Below are 24,389 nucleotides of genomic sequence, written 5' to 3'. Positions count from 1 at the left end.
AAATGCCCAACTCATTTTAACCCATCAGAACTCATACATTAGAACCTCTAATCTGTCAAACTTGCTAATTTCAAATTACACACTTCATCTTACCAATGCCTTTGTGATGTTCACATAGAAAATGAACTGATAAACTAATAATGAGGAATGAGCTGATAAAAAAAGGCATGCCCCTGAATACCAAGTTAATTCCTTCATCATAAAAGATAAAACAATGAAAAAAACACATGGAACAAGAGCAAATCATGTCCATCAATCACACAATAATCATAGAAAATAGAAATTTGTACAAAGTTTTAACAGACTTTGGCATTAAAAAGTCTTTCAGAAACTAAAAATTATGGAAAATTTTAAATCAAGATGTACGCAGTTTTTTTTTTTTTTTTGAACAAAGATGCACACAGTTTGACTATCAAGATTTTGCCACATAATATGCAGGACGATTTCTTTTGCTTCCCCTCCAAGAAGAGGCTTAAATACAAATGGAAAGTCTTTTTCAATTCTTTTGTTTTCTATGTTATACTACTTTTTTTATTCCAACAGATATATCCATGAAGATTGCAAGCAGTCAAGGTCAAACTTTGAACAGACTCACATGGCTTATCACATAGTATGCAAATCCTACAATGAGCTTGGGAGAGGCCTTGATGCTATCACCATATCAAGAAGTCCAAATGCAAAATAGAAAACTGGGTAGCTGATAAAAATGTCAATTGTAGTCCAATGAAACAACAACTAAAGGCACCGAATATATATTCCGTTCAAAACAATGAAAACGGACTAGAATATAATAGAATACAACAAAGGAAACTCATTCTAAGCTTTTACAGAGACTACAAAAAAATAACAACAATTTCAGATTCAGACAACACTTATTCTAACAGCAAAAAAATAACAGCAATTTCAGATTCAGACTACACAGCAAAAAAATAAGCTTTTACACAGACTACACTCATTCTAACAGTAATTTCAGGTTAAATGGTGGGAAAAGGAAACTCAACTCTGACTAGGAAACTCAACTCAATTCTTAATCCTATCCTCTTACACATTCAGATTCAGAGCCTGAAACTATTATACCCTCCTAAACCAGATGATCCATACCCAAAATTATAATATCAGTCCCCAAAAAATACAAAATCAATTACAAAATCAGTCCGAAATTCAGAATATACCAGTCCCGAAAATCAATTCCAAAAATTAGAATATATCAATCCGAAAATCACAATATCAGTCCGAAAAATCAGAATATCAGTCCAAAAAATTAGATTGATGACAAAGAAGGAGGAAGATGAGAGAGTGTGAAGGAAAAATCAGTCCCATTGATTGTGTTGTGTTCTGCAATGCCGAACATGAGAATGAAATTGATGATAAAGAAGAAAGAGAGAAAGATGAGACAGTGTGAGAGAGTGAGAGTGAGAGTGAGCGTGAGAGGGAGAAGAAGAGGGAGAGGGAGAGGGAAAGAGAGACGAAGAAGAGGGAGAGAAGACATACCTCTTTGTCTTCTGTTGTGCCGCTTCAGGTTATGGAATGAGAAGATGAAGAAGACTCATTTTAGGTCAATCTTGTTTATTCGGTCATTAAAAAAAAAAGAAAAAAAAAAGAAAAGAGATTCAAAACGACGTCGTTTTGACAAGAAATTTATTGGCGACAAAAATCATTATGTTGCCATAAATATCATTCACCTTTCAGCGACTATTTTAATTCCGTCGCCAAAAAGTCCAAATTGGCGACAAACATTTTCGTCGCCATATATTAATTTCGTCGCCAAAACTTTTTTAGCGCTCCCGCGCAAAAAATTAAATTGGCGCCAACCATTTTTGGCGACGAATTGAGATATTTGTTGCTAATGGTGTATTTTTTGGCCACCAACACGTATATTGTCGCCAAAAACATACAATTGGCAACTAAATTCAATTTGGTTGCTAAAAAACGTCGCCAAAAATGTTTTTTGTTGTAGTGAGTGTATAATGAAAATAGATTAAACAGATCAAAAATGTAGAACAACAAATATGTGTATAATGAAAATAGATTAAAAAAAGAAGAAGAAGTTATGTTTGATGAACAAAAATTAAATCAGTATGTGTATAATGAATTTTTTTTATTTTTTATGTTTCATCATCATCATCAACTTAAAAACAAAAAAAAAAAAAAAGAATATGAAATTGTTATACACACGGATCAGATCAGAGAGAGAGAAAGAGAGATGAGGTAGGGCGGCGGCGGTGGATCTGGATCTCACACATACGGATTAGATCAGATTAGATCTCACGGCCGGTGGTGGTGGTGGATTTGGATCTTGCGGTTGAACAGCTCCGGTGACTGAGCATTTGGATCTGGATTTTCGTCGGCTATACGTGTTTGAAGTAGAGAAGATGAGGTCATGGAAGCGAAGAGGAGATTGCGGCTGTGAATGTAGTAGTCAGTCGTGGCGATTGGGCGACTACGGGAGTGGTGGTTGGCAACGGCGAGAAAAGAGATAAAAGGGGATGAAAAGAGAGAGAGAAAGAGAGAGAGAACGATCGAGAGAGACTTGAGCCTGAGTGTGAGGGTTTCATTTATATATATATATATATAGAGGGTGTATTATAGTAATTTCACTTCAGGGACAAACAGGGAAGAAGACAAGGTCGAGGACGGGGCTAGGACACTTATCCTCGTCCCTGGCTCGAAACTGATCGATAATTAGTTTTTGAATACCATCCCCACCTCGTTGGGGATATTTTTCAAGAAAAACCGCTCAAATCGAGATTGGGGGGTCGAGTCCCCGTAGGGCCGGATTCAAATTGCTATCCCTACTCCCGATGTCACTTTCATGTTATATTATCTTTAGATAGTTTTTAGATGGTAATGCTAAAAATAGCCCTTATAACTATCACTAGCATTGAAAATACAGAATAAAATGTGTGAAAGTGTTTTGGAATATGGGAAAATATACTAAGGCCTCGTTTGGGAACAATCATTTTTAGTAACTTTTTTGTTTTTTGACTAAAATATGATGTAAAAAAAACTAGTATGTTTGGGATGACTTTTTAGCTTTTTACGAAAAGATGTGCAATAAGTAGAGAGAAAATGGAATCTTTGACTTTTTGGTATGAGGTGTTGGCTTTTGGGTTTTTTTAGTGACTTTTTAGCTTTATGGCTGAAAAAGTCATTTGCCAAACGGGGCCTAAGATTATGAATTTTTTGACATGTGTTTCTTATTTGTCAGTCATACAAGCATAAATATTTTTTTTATCACAAAAAAAAATATATATATATAAAATACAAAAACTACAAAGAATAAATAAATAAAAAAGAAAATGTTATATGCATAAATAATCTCTTGAGACATCTTTTTGTCAGGAAATTCTTAACGATTCAATGCTAATTATGATTGTGGGAATCTCTTCACATTAAATATGTTTTGGTGGTTTATTAAAATCAGTGATGTTCATAAGATTGTCTTTTGTCTCTTAAATCTAATGTCTTTTTTTGTAATGTTTATATTTATAATATTTTTTTTATATTTATAAAACTTTTAAAAACAATAAACAAAAACCTTGTTAATAAGACATGTTTGGTAACTATTTCGTTTTCAATTTTCAGTTTATATTTATAAAATTTAAAAAGCTGTCATAAAAATTTATTTGATAATTTTTTTGATTCATAAATAATTGTCTCAGTTTATAAATTTGAGGAAAATTTTTAAACAGAAATTTAAAATTTTGATTAACAATTTTTTTTTCAATTAATTTTTTGTAAGTAATTATTTTTTTTCAGTTAATTTTTTTCCAATTATTTTTTTTTTCAATTAAGTTTTTTTCCAATTATAATGTGTATGATCCTATTGTCATAAATAATAAAAAATAAATATAAATATTTTAGGCCTGAGCAAACATATTTTTTAATTTATGTTTTTAAAATTTTTCAAATATTTTGTTCAAACTAAATGCGTTTGTAGTTTATGTTTTTCTAAAACTAAACAAAAACTAGTTTATAAATTTTTTTAAACATAAACCGAAAACGTAAATGTTACCAAACGCTATTTAAGTTTTTATTTTTATTTTTATTTTATTTTTAAAAAAGCAATTGTAAACCGATTTAAAATTAAATCATAAGATGTTAGCATCACTTGTTTAAGAAAAAAGTTTCATCTCTCTCTCTTTTTTTTCAACCTTTTAGCTATCATTCACCGCGTATCACTACCATTCTTAACTCTAACAATTGTCGCCAATAACCTGCTTAGATAATCACATCCAACCACCCCCTCACGTTGCCAACCACTTTTAACCACCACTTCTTATTAAGCCTGTGTTTGGCAAGTGTGTTTGTAGGTTTTTTTTAGTTATTTTAGTCAAAAAAAACAAAATAAGTTATTTTAGTCATAATAAACAAAACATCACATCGAATCCATAATCATTACATTCTTCTCTCACAAAAAAACTTAAAAAAACTAAAAAACCAAAGAACTCTTCCCAAACTAAACTTTTAAACCCAAACTAAAATAATCAAAAAAATTAAAAAGTCAAAAAACTAACCCAATTCCCAAACGGAAGCTAAGAATCTCCTCCAACCCTCACTTTTAGCAATCAACCACAGTAGGTAGTCATTCTTACCATCACCACTATAGTCACCTACCACTGCTTAAAATGTCAGACACCTACACTTTTCTAGCCACTACCTTTAACAAAAGGATTTTTGTTTACTAATTTTAAAATTTTAATAAAAATAAAAAGATATTATAAATATTAACGTTACCGAAAAGACATTAGATTAAGAAATAAACACAATCTTATGAACATCACTGATTTCAATAAACCACCAAAACATATTTAATGCGAAGAGATTTCCATAATCACAATTAGCGTTGAATTGTCAAGAATCTCCTGACAAAAACTTGTCTCGAGATTATCTATACATATAACATTTTATTTTATTTTATTTTATTTATTTATTTATTTATTTATTTTGTGTGCAGTGTTTGTAATTTTATATTTGTTTTGACAAAAATATATATATTTATATTTTATTTTATAAAAATCTTCGCAAGCTTTCTCCACACAATAAATGTATCTCTCAGAGGTGTCCCTTGATTTTATGTCATAGTCCATATCATCAATATCATAAATAAAGGGGTTCAAAAACGTGTGTTAATATCATCAATATCATAAATAAAGGGGTTCAAAAACGTGTGTTATTTCTACTTATGTCCAACTATTTTTTTGTGAAGCCTTGAAAATAATAAATATACCCACATTTAAATAATAAAAATCTAGACAATTTAAAATTTATAGACAGATATATTTGTCAAATTAAGGTTATTACTTTAAATATTTTAATCAAAATGATGTTATTATCTACATGGACATGATGATATATGTTCATACTTTAATTAAATATATTCAGATTCAATATGAAATGCCATAAATACCAATACATCCATTGCAATGTTTAAGAAATAAATAGAACTATTGACGCAAAATTAGAAACCAACTATAGTTGTTCAGTGATTTACCAAACAATAATTTGTGAGAGGGAGATTTTGAACAGAATAATGGGCCGGGGTAGGCTTGCACACACTTCCTAAAGTCTGTGACTGAGCAAAGTTGGTCTATGCCAAACCTTCTGTCCATAAGGCTATTTATTTTCGGGCTAGGGATAATCTAGCCGACAAATATTGTGGGTGTTTAGAAAGTTGCTATTTTAATAGGTTATTTTAGTTTTGGATTATTTTAGTAGGTTAAAATTTTTGTATTTGGAAAGATGATTGAATTTTTTTATAGTTGGATGTGATGTTTGTAAGAGAAAAAGTGAAATGATTATGAATTTGATGTGATATTTTGTCTTATTAACTATTTTAGCCAATTTTATTTTTTTTGTAAATTTTAACCTAAAAGAGGCTAAAATCTTTCTTCCCAAACACCCCATTGTTAATCGGGCAGAAGTAAACTAGGTTGTTGTGAGTCATCAAGCTTAAATAAGGCCCATCATGGATCTTTAGTCCGCAGCTCGGATGCCTCCGGGCAGACATGAGAGGAAAACGACTGAGTGCTCGTTTGTTAATGATTTTTTTGGTTAATATTTTGATTTTTTTGATTTTTTTAGTCTTTTGATATTTTTATTTGACTTTTTTGACTTTTTGATTTTGGAATGACATATTTTGTTTATCTTTTTGTGATTTTTATCTTTTTGTGATTTTTGACTTTTTTTATTCTTTTGTGATTTTTTAGCCGAACTCAAAAACCAAACGACCCCTAAGTGTGTGACGGTCGCAAGAGCAACTAAGGTGAGCTTGAGAGCACAGTCATATCCGTATTATTCGTAATAGAGAAACTTCGCTAGAGATCTATGTGGTTTGGAATGTTTACGATAAGGATTATCTTAAAAGAAGTAGAGTCCTAGTGGGTTGAGAGGATAATTAGGAATTATGAACCCACTAGAATGCAATCGATCGGAAAAAGATATAAAAGGAGCAAGCCAAGACAAGTAAAAGGTAATGCTATTTTGATATTCTAGCTCTTTTGCTTCGTGTACCTGATTTTCATCCTAAAGCTAACTTAGGCATTGGAGGGAGTTTTCTGCCCAAACTTGCTGGTAGTTCATCCATTATGTTTTGCAAAAGGAACAGCGTCGTTCATACATTCTTGAAGCTTAGTCATGAGTTGTTTAGGTGTAGAGAAATTCATTATTCATACAATTTATCAAATAGGGATGAGCTTTTCTCTATACCTTTATCTCTCAATACCTCTTTTGTAGGTCTCAACTCAGACTCATACTAATTATGCAAATCGTTTACTTTGTAAGTCCCGCAAAAAAGTTATTTATACAAAAAATTAACTTCGTCGGACATTTGTGAACACAAAAATCGATGAGATTTTATTTTATAAAATGAACAACAAATATAATTGTAAACTTAAACCATCCATTTTATAACAACAAATATAATTGTAAACTTAAACCATCTATTTTATAACCAAAATGTAATTTATTCCTGTGTTTATAATTATTCAATAAAATTAATTTTTTATATGAATAAAATTTACTATTAGACTTACCAGATGGGCAATTCGAATGTACTTGAGTTAGGACCCACAAAAAAAACATAGAGAAATATGGAGATATGAGGTATAGAAAGGAGCTAATCCCCGTGAAATAATCTTTTCACTTTGATCTTTTCACTTTGATTTGTTGATAAATCACTGATGTAAGTAGGATTTTGCTCTAGTGACATTAGTCAAATTACACCATATACCAGCACGCTCCTAGGAAGCAAGACAAATTATGTTACCTTTCAAATGAAATGACATTTAACTTTTCTCACATCGAGCTAATCTCTTATTGAACAAGCCTTCAAACCAAAGGAAAGACTTTGGCTCCGTTTGGTGGAGTTTTCAAAATCTAGTTCCACACTTACTTTTGAGTGTGGTGTTTGTTTAGGGTTTTCAAATCATAATTTTACACTCATTTTTCAAAACTCAATTCAAAACATAATCATTACTTTTCAAAACTCATAACCAAACACATAATTCAAAACTCTTTTCAAAACTCCATTCAAATCAATATTTTAAAAATATTTTAATTTTGTTAAGATTTTAAATATTTTAATATTTAAATATGTTACGATTTTTTTAATTTTTTAATTTTTTAATTTTTTGAATATTTTTAAATATTACGATTTTAATTTTTTAAATTTTAAAATATTTTATAAAAATAAATTCAAACTCTATTTTATAAAAATATTTTTAAATATTTTAATTTTTTTTGTTATATATTTGGTTACGATTTGAGTGTAGAGTTGTGAAAGTAGTATGGAGTTTCAAGTTATGTGTTTGGTTATGAGTTTTAAAAATAATTTTTTAATTGAGTTTTGTTTTATGTGTTTGGTTACGATTTGAGTGTAGAGTTGTTTTTAAATTTAAAATTTTAAAATTTTAAAATATTTTAATTTTTTAAATATTTAAATTATTTAAATTTTTACGATTTAAAATTTTTGAATATTTATTTTAATTTTTTACTTATTAAATTTTTTAGATTATTTAAATTATTTAAATATTTATGATTTAAATGTTTTGAATATTTATTTTGAAAAAAAATTATTTCCTTTGTAGTATTTTCAATTAAAAAATTGATTAATGTTATTTTTTGTTAATAATAAATTTTTTTAATTGAATTTTAAAAAGAGTTTGGTTATGAGTGTTGATCAAAATTTTCAATAATGTGAAAGTAATGTGTTTTGTTATGAGTTATAACAATTTGAATTAAGTTTTGAAAACTCTTTTCAAAACTCATAACCAAACAAATTTTCTTACTTCACATGTCAAATCAAACTTTCAAAACTCAATTCTGCACTCAATTCCACACTCAATTCAACATTTTATTCAAAAACCATAACCAAACAAATTTTCTACACTCAAATCATAATTCTAAAACATACAAACTCAAAATATAACTCATATTCTCAAATCATAATTACAAAATTCTACCAAACGGAGCCTTTGTTTCTCTAACAATTGGTTTGTAATGTAATTGCTTACTGGCTAGGGTTCATCTTCATAGTAGGCATAACATAATTTGCCTTAGGAATTGAGTTAAAACTCAAATTATTTTAGTGAGTTACTGTTAGAAATGAGTTTTGGAAGTTTTGAAAAAACAAATTTTTCCTCAATTTTGATTTAATTTTTAGGTGGGACCCATGTGCCGAATTTCGCGGGTCAAGGTGATAACGCGTTCTATGCCGCGTTGTGATTCATGTGGTATATTTGATTGCTCAAAACATTATCGGGTGAATAAGAAATTGAAACCAAAGTGAGCTCCATGGAAATAGAGTTTTTGGTGAAAATTCCTTAATGTTTGAATAAAGGCTTGTCCCACGTTGGTTTGGTGGGAAGAAATTTATGGGTTTATAAAAGCTTGAGATTATAACTTGGGGAGAGCCCAAGGGGCACTTAAAGTTTGTAAAAGGGAGAGATTATGGGCAAATTGATGTGAGGTTGGGTTGGGTTTGTCCGACCCAATACCTTTCTTTTTTGGCCAAATATATTTGAATTTAATTTTATTTTTTGATAAAATAAAATTTGTCCAGGATTTGGAAATTAATTCTGAAAATCTGACCGTTTAAATTCAAATTTTGGTTCGAAAATTTGCACATTTCTGTATAGATTTCAAATCTGTCCAAACACTTCCTTACATGTTTAATTTAAATTCAAACAGATTTGTATCTATTTAAATTTAAACTGAATAGGTACCATACTTGTTGGATTCAAACTAAACAATCACCATTCTATCTATAAATAGGCAGCCTCTCATTTGATTCTTTTACTCCAATTTCGTCCCTAACTCTGCCTGCTCTCTCTGCATTTTGCTGCATCATGCATTGTTTTTTTTTGTGAAAAATAGTGTAATCACGAAGTGTGTTCGTTGTGCAAACAATTTGTAGTGCTGCTATTGTTTGTTGTTGATCATTTTATCTTGAGAGATAGACGTTCACATTCTGAAAGTAACGTGGAGAAGACGAATCTGTCTTAAGAACACAGTATTAAACACTGGACTTGATTAGAAAATTTGTTCAACAAATTAATTTAGTAAGTAATTAATTTACTTTTCTGTTTTATTATTTTTTCTATTTCAGATTTTGATTTTGTTTTTGTAACAAAATAAAAATTTGTTTTATTTATTTTATTTCATTTTCTAGTTTGATTTTTGTAATCAAACAAATTCTCTCATTTCCTATATTTCTTTTGTATTTTGTTTGTTGTTTAGTACACAAACAGAATTTATTTCATTAAATACAGTGAAGATTGTCCTACATTCTTAAGACATATAATTTTTTGTGTCTTCGTTGTATTTAATTTTCTGTGTTTTCACAAAGTGATATTCTAGTTGAAAAATACAAATAGTAGTAATATATTGTTTATTTTCTTTGACAACTGATAGTAATAGACTAGTGTCATTAACAATTGCAGAATATTAATTTGTGTTACAGAAAATTATTGTGGTATTTTATTTTTCCAGTTTTAGTAACAAGGAAAGTAAAATTATTTTGTGTTATAATTGATTTTCTAGTTTTAGTAACTAGAAAATTAAGTTGTGTTTTGGTTTTTTCTGATTTTTGTAATCAGATATTATGGCTGCTGAAAGTAGTATTTCAAATCCGATCGTTACAACGACTCCGATCTCTATCCAGAACCATGTTCAAGTTCCAATAAATCATGGAGAAAAATTAAAAAAATTTAATGGCACTGAGTTTAAGAGATGACAGCAGAAAATGCTGTTCTATCTTACAACTCTAAATTTGGCTCGGTTTCTCCGTGAAGAGGCTCTAGTACTTAGAGAGGATGAAAGTGATCGGCAAGTTGTTGCCGCTGTAGACCCTTGGAAGCATTCTAATTTCCTATGCAGAAATTACATCCTTAATGGCATTGACAACATGTTGTATAATGTTTACAGCCCTATGAAAATAGCAAAAAAAATGTGGGATTCTTTGGAGAAAAAATACAAGATAAAGGATGCCGACACAAAGAAATCTATTGTCGGTAAATTTTTGGACTTTGTTATGATAGAATCCCAAACAGTAATTTCTCAAGTTCAAAATTTTCAATTAATTTTGCATGATATTTATTCTGAAGGTATGTCTTTTAGCGAGTCTTTCGAAGTCTTTGCTTTAGTGGAAACGTTACCACCGGCTTGGAAAGATTTCAAAAATTATTTAAAACCTAAACGCAAGGAGATGACCATTGATGAATTGATTGTAAGACTAAGTATTAAGGAAGATAACTGAAAGGCTGAAAAGAGGAATGGTAAAAATTTCATTGGGTCCAAAGCTAATGTGGTTGAACAAGTGCACAAACCATATAACAAAAAGAGAAAGTTTACTGGAGATGGTCCTAAATAAGGCGACAATAATGGCAATAAAAAGTTCAAAGGTAAATGCTATAATTGTGGCAAGACCGGACATCGAGCTTTTGATTGTCGCCATCTTAAGAATGATTGCGGAAGTACAAACAAGAAGATCACCAATCAAGCCAATGTGACAGAATTAGATTACATCTCTGACAGGGTAAATGACATCAATCTCTCTGCTGTGGTGTCTGAGGCTAATTTGGTTGGAAATCCCAAGGAATGGTGGGTTGACACTGGGACAACTCATCACATTTGTGCGGACAAGAAGATGTTCACAACTTACAATGAGGCTGCAAGTGGTGAACAACTTTTCATGGGAAATTCTTCTACTTCTACTGTGGCTGGACAAGGAAAGGTGATCATGAAGATGACATCAGGGAAAGAACTTACCCTCAATAACGTACTGCATGTACCACACATCCGAAAGAATTCAGTTTCTGGTTCTTTGTTAAGTAAAAATGGTTTTAGGCTTGTTTTTTAGTCTGATAAATTTGTATTAACAAAGAGTGGTATGTATGTTGGTAAGGGATACATGAGTGATGGTCTCTTCAAGTTGAATGTAATAACGGTTGTACCAAAACTTGCTATTAATAAGAATAACATATCTTTTGTTTATATTCTTGAGTCGAATTTATGGCATGGTAGATTAGGACATGTGAATTTTGATGCTTTGCGTAGATTAATTGGTTTGGATTATATACCAAAGTTTGAAATTGATCCTAATCACAAATGTGAGATTTGTGTAGAAGCGAAACTAACTAAGGCTCTATTTAAATCGGTTGAAAGAAAAACCGAACCTCTAGACTTAATTCATACTGATGTATGTGATCTTAAATTTGTTCAAATTAGAGGAGGCAAAAAATATTTCATAACATTTATCGATGATTGTACAAGATATTGTTATGTATATTTACTTAGAAGTAAAGAGAAAACCTTGAAAATGTTTAAACTCTACAAAACTGAAGTTGAAAATCAACTTGGTAAAACCATTGAAATGGTTAGAAGTGATAGGAGTGGTGAATATGATGCACCATTAAATGAATTTTATGCACAACATGGCATTATTCACCAAACTACAACACCCTATTCTCTACAGCAAAATGGAATTGCTGAAAGAAAGAATAAAACCTTTAAACAAATGATGAATGCCATGTTACTAAGTTCGGGCTTATCGTAGAACTTGTGGGGGGAAGCAATATTGTCTGCTAATTATGTTCTTAACAGAATACCCCATAGAAAACCAACAACACTCCTTATGAATTGTGGAAAGGTCGACCACCTTCCTATAAATACTTAAAAATGTGAAGGTGTTTGGCAAAAGTTGAAGTTCTTGTTTCAAAAAAGACAAAGATAGGACCAAAAACAGTGGATTGTGTGTTCATTGGTTATGCTCAAAATAGTAGTGCATATTGGTTTCTGACTTATAAATCAGAAATACCTGATATAAATGTGAACACTATTATAGAGTCAAGGAATGCTGTATTTTTTGAACATGTCTTTCCTTACAAGAAAGGACAGGAATTAAGTTTACAGAAAAGAACTTATGATTGTACACAAAGTCAAGAGACTAATAACAATCAAACTCAATAGACTAGTTGTGACAACCCTCACCACTATTTGCTGCTAAACTGAGACTAAGCATGTTAATTGACTGATTGACTGAAAGTCTGAACTGATTGATTGAGTATATGAGTTTAATTGCATTTCTCTCTGTTTGACTGTAAATTATCTGTTCATGTTCTGTGTTTAAACTGCGAATTGAAGGCCTTATCGGCGGCCGAATCAGAAATTGATTAATGGTTTATGACCATTAGAAATTATGTGATTTAATGGTATATTTATTAAAAATGCTATTTGGTATGATTAAATTAGATTAAAATAAGCTAGATTACAAGAGTTGGCCCTATTTACCAATTTGCCACCTAGTGGATTAATCTAGGCAACTCCTCTCCACTTCATACACTCTTGACTAAACATTTCATCAGCCCATTTTGAGAGTCACAACCGACTAGAGAGAGAGAGGGTAGGAGAAAATCTTGAGTTCTTGAGAATTGGCTTGGAGATTGAGAGAAATTGAAGAGATTCTTGCATATTTGTGCTTCTACACTTGAATTGAAGACATAAGGTAGAGGAATCACTCTCTTAATTGTGTACCTAAGTTGTATCTAGCATGGATCATGGTAGTTTAGAGAGCTAAGTCTAGAATTGGCCCTAGTATGTTGTATTGTAGCTCAAATCATGCATGCATGTTTACATTGTTGAGTTTGGAGGTTGGATTTCATGAGAATCTTGCATGCATGTTCATGTTTGTGTTAAAATCCATGAATTCATCTTGTCTTTGAAGAAATTGACTCACTTGAGCATGTATTTGAAGCTTTAAAGTTGATTTAACTCATGCATGTTGCATTGAGGTCATGTTCATGAAAGTTAGTTTGAAATTGGGTTTAATTGAACTACCTTTGGGCTTCGATTTCTCAAATGGATCTTGGAAACATGTAATGTTATGAGTTTTGAAGTGTTTTCCAGAAAATTAGCCCAAAAGGATTGAATTTGATACATTTGAAGTTGATTTTGAGCTTGAGGTTCAAATTTGGGAATTCTAGATTTTGGACTCACGCTCGAGCGGGGTGACTGGCGCTCGAGCGTGAAATTCGTGCATCCAGCACTTTTGACTGTTTTACAGTCCTCTCGAGCGGGAAAGTATACGCTCGAGCAGAACCTTTTTGTTACATGTCCGCTGGAGCGGAGATAGTCACGCTCGAGCAGGACCTTTGTTTTCTGAAAATTCTAAAAATATTTTTAAAATGCATCTTTGCATCCTCATTTCATTCTAGGCATTCCTAGGCCTAGTTTAAGGCATCTTAATGAAGTTATTGATGTAGAACCACATCGAGGCAAATTAGGGATTAAGTTATTATTTTTCCCAACTGTGTAGCTTAGTGTGTGTTCAATCTGTAATTGTGTAGGGTTGGCATTCCGGAGACGCTCTAGCTTATCTATAGCCCAGAATTCTGTGAGTAACAATGTTGTAAAGATATGTTCAATAATGATTATCTTCTGAACAACTGAACTGTACTGTTTTCTGAAATGATACTGTTACTGAATGAATGATGTCCTATTTGTGAACTGTATTCGTGGCATCCATAACAATCTACTGTTATTGTACTGTACTGTTACTGTCATAGAGATCTCTATCGGTTCCCATGTTGGAACCACTACTGTTTACTGATATGATGGCCATCAACTGACTGTTCGGTCTATAAGACCTACTGTACTGTTTTACTATTGGATGTACCACATATGACTATTATAGTTTCTGAATGACTGTTGGCATGAAATATGAGCCATAAACTGAATGACTGATATACTGAATCAATTGACTGTTTTCTATACTAAAAGGACATTCATTCTTAACCTCTTTACGCATATGTTATTCACTGGGCTTTAGCTCACTGCTCATATATATATATAAGTGTTCAGGCACCGGACCGTTGCTAGGGGCGTCAGGCAAGCTCTTGTTTTGTCAGCCAACCATTGTGCCTCACTGCGAGGTTCCAAGTGTGATCAAGCTTAGGCTACTTTTGGGGTGTCTTAGTTTCACCCAACTGTCACTGTTTTGTAATACTGTATAGACTGAATGTTTTTGAACTGTACTGTTTACATAGGGATTAAGTCCCTGTCTTGAAAGATTGTAAATATTGTGCATACTGTTTGGTATTGATTGTATACATGTATGAAAAGTCTTTTTCATACAGACTATCACAGCTCATTGGACAACTTTAATTACTGTATTGGCTTCCATCAGCCCCTGTACTCTGTATTACTGTTCTACTGTTAAGCAGGCCTTCGGTAATCTCAGATTACTGGCCGGTTACGGTGCTAAACCCATAGGGGCGAGTTTGGGTCGTGACACTAGTAATGGTCTCGACCAGCAGGATTTAACTGATGATGAACCAAGACGAAGTAAAAAAGCAAGAACATCAAAATTCTTTGGTACAAATTTTCTGACATACCTGTTAGAAAATGAACCTCAAAACTTTAAGGAAGCAATGACAGGTCCTGAAGCACCTTTGTGGAAAAAGGCTGTTAATAATGAAATTGAATCCATTATGCAAAATCATACTTGGCAATTGGTGGATCTTCCACCCGGTTCTAAACCTCTTGGATATAAATGGATATTCAAGAGAAAAATGAAAGCAAATGGTTCAATAGACAAGTATAAAGCAAGACTTGTGGTAAAAGGTTATAGACAAAAAGAAGGTCTAGACTATTTTGATACATATTCCCCTGTGATAAGAATAACATCTATCCGCATGCTTATTGTTATAGCAACGTTGTATAATTTAGAAATACATCAAATAGATGTTAAGACAACTTTCTTAAACGATAATCTAAATGAAGAGATCTATATGGAGCAACCCGAAGGGGTTGTAGTGCTAGGGCAAAAAAAAAAAGTTTGTCAGCTTGTAAAATCTCTTTATGGATTAAAACAATTACCTAAGAAATGACATGAAAAATTTGATCATCCTATACTTACTAACGGGTTTAAGATAAACGAATGTGACAAGTGCGTCTATGTTAAAAACACTGACAAAGGTTATGTCATCATTTGTTTTTATGTGGATGACATGCTTATCATTGGAAGCAGTCAAAACATGATCAAATCAACTAAGCAAATGCTGAATAGAAGATTTGGTATGAAAGATATGGGGGTCGCAAATGTTATATTAGGAATGAAAATTACTAAAACATCTGACGAATATGCATTATCTCAATCACATTATATTGAGAAAATTCTTGGTAAATTTATCAATGATGATATGAATGTAGCTAGAACACCTGTAGACATCAGTCTTTATTTATCAAAAAATAAAGGTGATGTGGTATCTCAGTTAAAATACTCTCAAATCATTGGAAGCCTAATGTACCTAATGAATTATACTCGTTCTAATATAGTTTATGCTGCCAGTAAATTAAGTAGGTACACTAGTAACCCTGGAGAAGACCATTGGAAAGCGATCATTCGGGTTCTTAGATATCTAAGATTTATCCGTGATCATGGTTTGAACTTTACTCGATATCCAGCAGTACTCGAAGGCTATTGTGATGCCCATTGGATATCGGATACTAAATATTCAAAATCCACTAGTGGATATGTCTTTACTCTAGGAGGCACTACGGTTTCTTGGAAATCCACGAAACAAACATGCATCACACGATCCACAATGGAATCTGAGTTCATTGCTTTAGACAAAGTAGGAGAAGAAGCAAAATGACTTCGTCACTTCTTAGAAGACATTCTAATGTGGCCAAAATCTGTGCTAGATATTTGCATTCATTGTGATAGTGTAGACACCCCATTTTTGACCGTTCTCAAGACTTGGATGTTCTTGCAGGTACATCTGATGATGAGTTTGATTGCTCGTCGAGTACTCGAAGTCCGCGGCAGAACGCCAGAGGTTTGAGTTTTCCAAACCCTGCATCAATTCTGTCTCTTCTTTGGACCATGTTTAGATCCTTTCAGCATGTTGTTGTTGATGGCCTGTCGGCTATTCTTGGGCACTGCCGGCCATGGCTCTTGGCCTTCTGACCATTGATGTGCCTTGCCGGCCATCACTGATGGCCGACCGGCCACCAGTGCATCAGTAGATATTTTATATTTTATACCAGCTGTTTGCACAGATTGAGGCATCTTCCAACACGTGTGTGGCTGGATCTTTATAAGGGGATTTTGCATTGTCTATATATAGAAGCCCTCTCTTGCATGTGAGGGGGTTAGAAAATTTTGAAGACAAACAAATTCTCTCTCTCTCTAGAATTCTCTCTTTCTTGATATTTTGTGCCTCATAGCCTAAATTCTCTATACTTTTGCGCCTATTTTGTGCCTTTTGTGCCTTAAAGAGGGGCACAATACGAATAAACTCCTGGAAAACCCTTCATTTTCCTCTGTTTGTGCTCTGTTGCAGTGTGGTAACTCAGAGCACCAGTGGCCGGCAGTGGCTCACTGATAGCCGGCAGAGCCTCACTCTTGGTCGGCAAGGTACATTTTTGGCCGATAGGTGGCCGACGGCAACCTCCTATGGCCGACAGGCCACTGGTGCAATCCTCAGCAAGTTTTTGGTAAGGTAGAGCAGAAAGATTCTGGAGTATAGTCAACTTTGCAAACAAAGCCTCTCGGGAGCAAAACGGAGGGCTTATCGGGGCGAAACCCGAGCGCATGCATCTTCCACTTCCCGAAGCAGAGTTGTGGCAGTGTGGTTTAATGCCTTGCATGATTAGTTAGTGTACATTCGTTTTAATTGATTAGTTTGCTAATTAGTTAAGTGTTGTAATAATTAGTCTAATTAGTTTAATTAGATTAGTTTGATTAGCGTAGCTAGTTGGTTAGCTTAGCTCTTATTTATTCGGACACTCCTTCGCGAGGGCATAATGTTGTAATAAGTGTGCGTGTGTGTGTGCATGTTTTCTAACCCCGCGTCTTTCTCCCTTTTATTTAGTCGCTTTTGATGGTTAGATTAGGGATCATATTTCAAATTAGCATATCGTATGTTTGCATCCACTGATTTGTCTTGCATGCACAGAGGCTTGGCGCATCATTCAAACTGTATTGCAATTCCGATATCTTCTTTGAATACGTATTTAAAAGCATGTTATCAAATTGAATCATATGCCGTATTAGTAGCCGAGCCTATTAATTTCATATTGCATGTGTTGCATTAGGCATCTTGTATAGTTAGGATCATGCATTCCTTCTAACTAGTTTTTTTTGTTTTGGCTTTGAGTACTCGGTGAGTTTTACACTTTAGCATATTTACATGAGTGTGATTGTCATATTGCCATGTTTCGCATGCTTGCCATAAGGCTATGTGCTTAAATGCTAAACTGCATGAATACCTGTGGATGAAGCCTCTGTTGTTTGGATTGGAACAATTCAACAAGTGTAAGTTTTAAGCCCACTTTGCGAAGTGGCAAATCATGTTTTAGGCCCACTTGAGGTGGTAAATCCGTATTTCCAAGCCTATTTGAAGATGGCAACTTCAAACCATTTTCGAAAACAAACATGAATTGAATTTGTTTCAATTCTTGCGACATAGTCTATACTTACGTGTGTGTGTCACATAGTAAAGTTAGCTAATAATCAAAATAAGAATACATAAGGTTTATAAAAGAGCATATCATGATTAGTAGAGGCCGATATTTGATCGGGCGAGCGGGGGTGCTCATTTCAAGACCTTCCCCTCTCGTACCCAAGTTCCTAAGCCGAGGCAACTTTGGTAATGACGGACGCGTAGCCTTTGGCACGAGTCAGGGTTTCCTAAATTTTCCAAAAAATAAAATATTTATGTGGCGACTTTGTAATCTAGCAAAGCAGTCTAATTTTGGCATTATATGATTCAAAATCGATTTTCTAAAATGATTTGCCGGATTGGACTCTTTGGTGATTATCAGTTTCACATTGCACTTGTGAGACTAGATTCAGAACCGCGGGAGTCTGAACTATAAGGCCTTCTTTTCAAACCCTTTTCCGAAAGGCGGGGAAGCGAGAAAAAGGTAAGCCCACAAATAGTCAATCTACAATAGACAGGGCATAGAATCATATGTATAATGGTAAGTCACGACATATTCGTCGTCGACATAATACCGTAAAGAAATTTCTCTCAAATGGAATAATCCCAATAGATTATGTAAAATCTAAAGAGAATATTGCGGATATGTTAATAAAAGGTTTGACAAAAGAGTAAGTATATAGTTCATCGAAGGGGATGGAATTAAAGCCTATTACATAAGAGTCATCATAATCGTAACCCTACTTATATGACTAGAGATCCTAAGAACTAAGTTCAAATGGACAACTAAGTTATGTGTGGCTCGCCAAAAATCACCAAGGGATTAAAATTCCCTACCCATTCTTATGGTGAGAGTGATATCTGCATAACGTGTTGTATGCAGGGGTTTAAGGATTAGCTTTGCTTTAATGATTACTTATATCTTGATTTAGGCATAAAAATCAAGACGAGTATAAGAGATACTCATAATAAGAATCGCCTATATGAGTGTCGAACTGGGGCCAATTCTATGAGAATGAAGAGGCTAAATTCTCTAGAAGCACTCATGAACAACCAGGAGCGTTCAAGGCTAAAATGAACACAACCGTGAGAACCACGATGTGTCAGAAGATATTTTGTGTAAAATCTATTGTCTTGACTTACATAAACGGCAGAACAATTCAAGGCATCGCGTCCATTGGTTAGCTAGTAAGTCCAATAGGTTATCACTAGGGAAGGTTCACGGTCGAAAGATACTTATCCTGATGCAAGATATTTTGATTTATACTCTTTCAACAAATTCTGCATATTGTTGTATTTCCGTTGTCATCAAATTCCATTCATGTGGGGGACTGTTAGAAATGGGTTTTGGAAGTTTTGGAAAAACAGAATTTTTCCTCAACTTTGATCTAATTTTTAGGTAGGACCCATGTGCCGAATTTCGCAGGTCAAGGTGGTAATGCGTTCTATGCCGCGTTGTGATTCACGTGATATATTTGATTGCTCAAAACCATTATCGAGTGAATGAGAAATTGAAGCCAAAAAGAACTCCATGAAAATGGAGTTTTTGGTGGAAATTTCTTAAAGTTTGAATAAAGACTTGTCCCATATTGGTTTGGTGAGAATAAATTTATGGGTTTATAAAGCTTGGGATTATAACTTGGGAAGGGCCCCAAGGGGCACCCCAAGTTTGTAGAAGGGAAAGGTATTCAGTCGGACAAGCCTAACCCAACTTCACACCACGCACCCAGGCCCAAGCCCAGCCTAGCTCGCCCACTCGATCGGACGGACGGCGATGACGGCACGAGCGTGTGTGTTTATTTTTGGGTCCAATGGATTTTGAAAGTTTTGGAAAAACAGAATTTTCCCTCAACTTTGGTATAATTTTTAGATGGGACCCATGCGTCGAATTTCGCGAGTCAAAGTGGTAACGTGTTCTATGTCGCATTGTGATTCACGTGGTATATTTAGTTGCTTAAAACCATTATCGGGTGAATAGGAAATTGAAGCCAAAGTGAGCTCCATAAAAATGAAGTTTTTAATGAAAATTCCTAAAGGTTTGAATAAAGGCTTGTCCCACATTGGTTTGGTGGGAAGAAATTTATGAATCTATAAAGTTTGGAATTATAACTTGGGAAGGGCCCAAAGGGGCACTCCAAGTTTGTGGAAGAGAGAGATTATGGGCAAATTGGGCTAAACTCATTGGACCCAAAAATAAACACACACGCGTCGCTTTCCGTCCGGTCGGTCGGTCGGGGGGACCTAGGCCTTATTTTATTTTTTGGTAAAATAAAATTTGTCTAGAATTCAAAAATTAATTATGAAAATCTGACCGTGCAAATTCAAATTTTGGTTCAAAATTTGCACCTTTCTGTACAGATTTCAAATCTGTCCAAACACTTCTTACCTACTTAATTTAAATTCAAACAGATTTGTATCTATTTAAATTTAAACCGAACAGGTACCATACTTGTTGAATTCAAACCAAACAGTCACCATTCCATCTATAAATAGGCAGCCTCTGTGTCACAACTCGCTCCCCGTACCCAAGGGTTAAGTATCGTGATGGCCAGTAACTGAAGTTACCTCCGACCAATTCTTGAACAAATTAATAAGTGCGAGTAGAAATAATATTTAAGTGAGGGTACCAAAATAATCATTGGAGCTTCTACTTTTATTACAAAACATAATTGTTTATAAGGTTCTAGTCAAATATTCTTTAAAATATAAACAAACACATCCATAGATTTCATTTTAACAAATAGAGTTCAGAAATTTATCCACGTAACTGAAATATTAATATAATTTATAATAACCTATAAAACATAACTTGTATAAAATAAATATGGTAAGTCAAAACATAAGTAAAATATATTATGGTAACTCAAGGTATAATATAACTCACATTAACTTTAATATCTCACATTTTCTTTCCACTATTAAAGACCATCTTAACTTTGATTATTTTTTTCTTCTTTTTCTTCCTTTGTCTCCCTTCTCCTTCCTCTCTTTTCCTTCATTTTCCTTTCTTTCTTTCTTTCACAGGTTTGATCAACTCTCCCTATTTATAGGGAGAAATCCAATATCTAGCCAACACGTGGCCAGTCGAATCAACCCGCAGATCTGCTTCATAACTTGACCTGATTTGCTTATTATTAACACAGAGTTATATTTTTATATTTAAGATAATTACACTTAGGCCCAGTTTTCTAATATAACTATATAAATAAATTAATTCTTAATTAAATTACACTCTATCGTATACCAACAAAAAATTAATTATTTATTTTACTACCACACCCATTATTATTATTATTATTATTTATTTACTCTTATTTTTATATTTATTTATTTGCTATCTTAACTCTAATTTGATCCAACTAGTATTACAATTCCATATTTCTGTTAATTTGGTCCCAAATAATAATCCCTAATTAATCTCATATTTAATAATCCAATACCAAATTAGATTCTGTATTTATTATTATTTATTTAATAATATATATTATCACATATAACCATAATACTAGCATAAAATTTAAGGGACAATTTAAATTTTCGAGTTGTTACACTCTCCTTTGATTCTTTCACTCCAATTTCGTCCCTAACTCTGCCTGCTCTCTTTGCATTTTGCTGCATTATTTTTTTGTGAGAAATAGTGTAAACACGAAGTGTGTTCGTTGTGTAAATAATTTGTAGTGCTGCTATTGTTTGTTGTTGATCATTTTATCCTGAGAGATAGACGTCCACATTCTGAAAGCACTATGGAGAGGACGAATCTGTCTTAAGGACACAGTGTTAAATACTAAATTTGATTAGAAAATTTGTTCAACAAATTAATTTAGTAAGTAATTGGTTTACTTTTCTGTTTCAACAAAGAAGAAAGCATTTCTCAAACTGTTGTTTAGTAACTGAACAATAAGGTGCCATTTGGTAACACTTACGTTTTCAGTTTTCTGTTTATATTTACAAACATTTAAAAAACTCAAATAAAAACTTGTTTGGTAAAATTTTTGATTTATAAATCAGCGGTCTCAGTTTATAAATTTGGCAAAAAAATGAAAACACAAAAAATGTGTTTCCGTTTTGAGTTTTGAGTTTTTTTTTTTTTTTTTTACCACCCAACACTAGCCACCACTCGCCACCATTTTCCACCACCGTTTTCCGCCACCACCACTCACCACCCACCTGTCACCACCTGCCACCACCACTCACCACCCACCTGTCACCACCAGCCACCACTCGCCACCACCACCCACTCGCTACCACCACCCACCCCTCGCCACCACCACCCACCTGCCACTACCCACCAGGCCACCACCACCCGCCACCTACTTGCCACCACCACTCACCACCCACCTGCCACCACCATCCACCACCACTTGTCACCCACCCGCCACCACCACCCACCACCACCACCATCACCCACCACCCACTCGCCACCACCTACCACCCGCCACCGTTACCCACCCACCCACCCACTATCATCACCATCACCACCACCACCGCCATCCGCCACCCACCTGCCACCACCACCCACCATCACCACCCACTACCCACCCGCCACCACCCACCACTACCTGCCATCCGCCATCCGCCATCCGCCATCTGCCACCCACCTGCCACCACCACCCGCTATCCGTCATCCGCCACCACCCACTCGCTACCACCCGCCACCGTCACCTACCTACCCACCACTACCACCTACCCGCCACCACCACCCGCCATCTGCCACCACCACCCACCACCCGCCGCCACCACCACCACCAGCCACTCGCTACCACCCACCACCCGCCACTGTCACCCACCCACCCACCACCACCACCCACTCGCCACCACCCACCACCAGCAGCTACCCACGACCCCACCGTCACCACTTTTTACCACCGTCTTCCGCCGCCACTTGCAATTTCTCACTCTTTTTTATATTTTTAAATTTTTTAAAACATTTTATCAATTACCAAACGTGTTTGTAGTGTATGTTTTTCTAAAAATAAACAAATTATAAAATTTTTATAAATATAAACTGAAAACGTAAACGTTACCAAACACACCCTAACAGTTCAGTTCTAGTTTTACCACTTTCAAGTAGAAAAAAAGTTCTAATTTCATTAGTGATTCACCAAAGAAACCAAAGGAAAAAGAGTTATATCTCAAAAATACAAAATTCACCTCAACTTTGCCTCAATGACTTTTCACTGGATTGCATGGATATTTATAAAATTTCAAATTGAATCTCTACCGTTGGATTGAAGTATGAACTCCTTATCAAGTCCATTCAAATAATAACATCAAGCTAATTGATACTATTTAACAAAAAAAATCTAATTTAGCAAATATCATTTGTTTACAATAAATTTTAAATTGGTATCTATATTCATGTAGTCTAAGCAAGGGCAACCCTATGTTTGTTAATTTAATTAAATTTCCTATAAAAATGATTGGATAAGAGATTTTAAATGTAAGTAGCATGTTTCCTAATTTGTCGAAAAAAAATTTAAACCCCTTATACTAATGGCATTGATGACAACATGTTCCAAATTATGGCACACAAATCTTTAGAGCACACCCCTCAAAATTTTGTCTCTCTTAAAATTTTAATTTATTTATTTATTTATCAAACTTGCTAAGTTATATACGGAATTCGTATATAAAAATATTCCAAAAAAATCATTATAGGGTCATATTCATTTTAAATGTGAACCCTACAATATATGAATTAAGTCTAAATCATACAATAATTTTATGGATAATTTTTTATGCACCAAGTCTATGCACATATGTTTACTAATTTTCAGTAAGACAAATACTAAATGCAAATTCACATTCAATTAAATTAAATAAGTATTTTACCATTAGTGATTATTTCCATTATCAAAAGTGAGATTGGTAGAGATATACAATCATTTAGTGATTATGGAATATTACTATTTTTATTGATATTGTTTTTTTATCATTTTATAATATTTACACTAAAGCATTAATGATAAAATGGGACAATAGTTATTGAGGATAACAACAGTAATACAATAATCATAATAAAATTTGCCAAAATTTTTGCTTTTAAGCACTGTTGTTAACAAAGCATTAAATGATTATATCTCTACCTATCTTACTTTTGGTAATGGAAATGAGTTTTGCTAACAAGTGTTCATGAGACAAGAAAAAGACAGAATAATTGAAAAATATAAGGCATTTTTTATTGAAATTTTAATGCATTTTTTTATTAAAATCAGTACACTTTAAACACTTTTACTTATTTTCAAGACACTTTCAACTTAATTCCAATATTAAGCATTTTGTTAATGTGTGCCCTTAAAAAATGTATTAAGAAATTTAAAAGTGTGATACACCTTACATGAAAATGAGTATAATAAAAAAAATGTATAATTGTTTTAAATTTGTTTAACGTGTACCATAAATGCAAACGTTAACAAGACCGTAGTTAATATAGGGTTTCTCTTC

This window comes from Camellia sinensis, chromosome 4 (genome assembly GCF_055761805.1).
Source record: "Camellia sinensis isolate YWXY chromosome 4, ASM5576180v1, whole genome shotgun sequence".
In the NCBI taxonomy this organism is placed as follows: Eukaryota; Viridiplantae; Streptophyta; class Magnoliopsida; order Ericales; family Theaceae; genus Camellia; species Camellia sinensis.
The sequence above is the reverse complement of the archived record's forward strand: the minus strand, read 5'-3'. Positions refer to the sequence as shown.